This window comes from Myotis davidii, unplaced genomic scaffold (genome assembly GCF_000327345.1).
Source record: "Myotis davidii unplaced genomic scaffold, ASM32734v1 scaffold6, whole genome shotgun sequence".
NCBI classification, from domain to species: domain Eukaryota; kingdom Metazoa; phylum Chordata; class Mammalia; order Chiroptera; family Vespertilionidae; genus Myotis; species Myotis davidii.
Genome location: NW_006383011.1, coordinates 3,465,663 through 3,467,688, shown reverse-complemented (window position 1 = coordinate 3,467,688; position 2,026 = coordinate 3,465,663). Strand labels below are relative to the sequence as shown.

Below are 2,026 nucleotides of genomic sequence, written 5' to 3'. Positions count from 1 at the left end.
GGCTGATCGATGTTTCTCTCTCATCGATGTTTCTAACTATCTCTCTCCCTTCCTCTCTGCAAAAAATCAATAAAATATATTTTTAAAAAAAAAGTGTTTTACATTTTTTCCCATACACGCGCAATTAGTGCCACAGTTTTTGCATATGTCCGAAAAAATACGTCAGCAGCCAAACGGTTAAAACAAACAAACAAACAAACAAACAAAAGAAGATTCTGAAAAGCAGAGAGAGGCAGACCAGCTAGGAACCTCAGGGTCCAAAGAATGACACAATGATGAGTTCCCTGGGTTTTCTTTTTGCCAAATATATCCCAGATTTGGAGCTGAACAATCCAGCAACCTGAAATGCCAACTAGCAGATTAAAAAAAAAAAAAAAAGTCCCAACAAAGTCTCTCTAGTCAAAAAACAAAAACAAGAAAGGAACAGCCTTAGCAAGACTGAAAACTTTTGACAATAGCTGCTCTTCTGCAGCCAAACACCATAGAAAACTGTAGTTTTACCTCTACCCACAGTACCAATAGCTGAGTGGGAGCCTAGATTTTGACCTCATGAGGCTATAATGAGAAGGCCCAACCTCCCAACCAGTGTCAGGGCAGGCCAAGTAGGGAGCCAGGACCTTCACCCCTGAGGATTGGTAACATTCCCCCACTTATAGCCTAGCAGTGCCCTGGGAGACTACATGGGGAGCCTGGACTTCCACCCTTACCCAGCAGTAATACTAAGGATCTCCTTCCCCTGGGTGTCAATGGAGGCTGAGTAGAAAATCTCAACTTCTATGTCCACCTGGCAGTAGGTACCTCTTGTTCTCCTACCAAAGTAATGTCAGGAAAAATCAGTGGAAATGGGAGGTTTAGATATTATCCTGAGTCTCAGAACATAATATGAAAATGTCCAGGTTTCAATAGAAAATCACTCATTATATTAAGAACTGAAATATTTAAAACCATGCAAAATTATAAGATGACAGATATGTTAGAATTACTTGATAAAGATTTTAAACCAACCATAATAAAAATTCTTCTGTAAGCAATTACAAACATGTTTGGACAAATGAAAAAAAAAATCTCAGCAAAGAAAAGCTCCTTGGATGATCTCAACAGCAGAATGAAGGGACACAGTAAAGAATCAGAACAACAGAGAGAAAACAGACTGGAGAAACAAAACAAAAACAGCCTCATGAACCCATAGGATTACAGCAAAAGATCTAATATTTGTACCACTGGAACCCAGACAGAGAGGAGAAAGAGTGAGGCTGAAAATGTACTAAAAAAAATAATGACTGAACAAAACCATAGATTCAAGAAGCTGCACAAACCCTATGCAGGATCAATCTGAAGAAATCCATGCCAAGACACATCATAATTAAACTTCTGAAAACCAAAGGCAAAGAAAATATTTTGAAAGCAGCCAGAGAAACTACACCTTATCTATAGGGGGAAAGCAATTTGAATGACAGGGGATTTCTCACCCAAAATTATACAAGCCAGAAGAAAGTGGAATATTGTTTTCAGGTTTTGAAAGAAAAGAACTGTCAACCCAGAATCCTACAGCCAGCAAAACAAGGGGAAATCAAGACATTCTCAGATGAGGGAAGGCTGGCTGAGTGGAAATTCTACAACTAGAAGGAAAGAGAAAAGCACACTGAGACTCAGAGGAGGTGCAGAAGTAAAGTGCAGAGGTACGGAGGTGCACTCGGAAAGGGCTGGCAACTGAAGACACGGATCAGGAGAGACACAAGCTCCGACTGTTCTGAACCCCATTTCCAGGCCAGTCTCTGGGGACCCAGACTCATACCGGGAGAAACTGGACTGTCTGGCATCGGGCAGAACTCAAGGGCGGCCTTCTCTCAGAGGTGCTTGCAGCGATAACTGGGACACTGAGACCTGGGGCCTCTTAGGGCAGGGCTGAGGAGCAGCCATAGCTGTTGATTCCCTGAGACCCAGCCCCCCTCAAGCTGTGCACAGAGGCTTTTGCATATGAATGGCTTGACCCTTTGCAATCTAAAATTACCTAACAAACTACCGC

General features: G+C 42.1%; 1 protein-coding gene across 2 annotated transcripts in view; it reads right to left on the bottom strand.

Annotated features, from left to right (window-relative positions):
- The window catches only part of PELI1 (pellino E3 ubiquitin protein ligase 1), a 26,799-nt gene that overhangs the window by 13,700 nt on the left and 11,073 nt on the right, over positions 1 to 2,026 (bottom strand). The gene's annotated exons all lie outside the window — the stretch shown is intronic.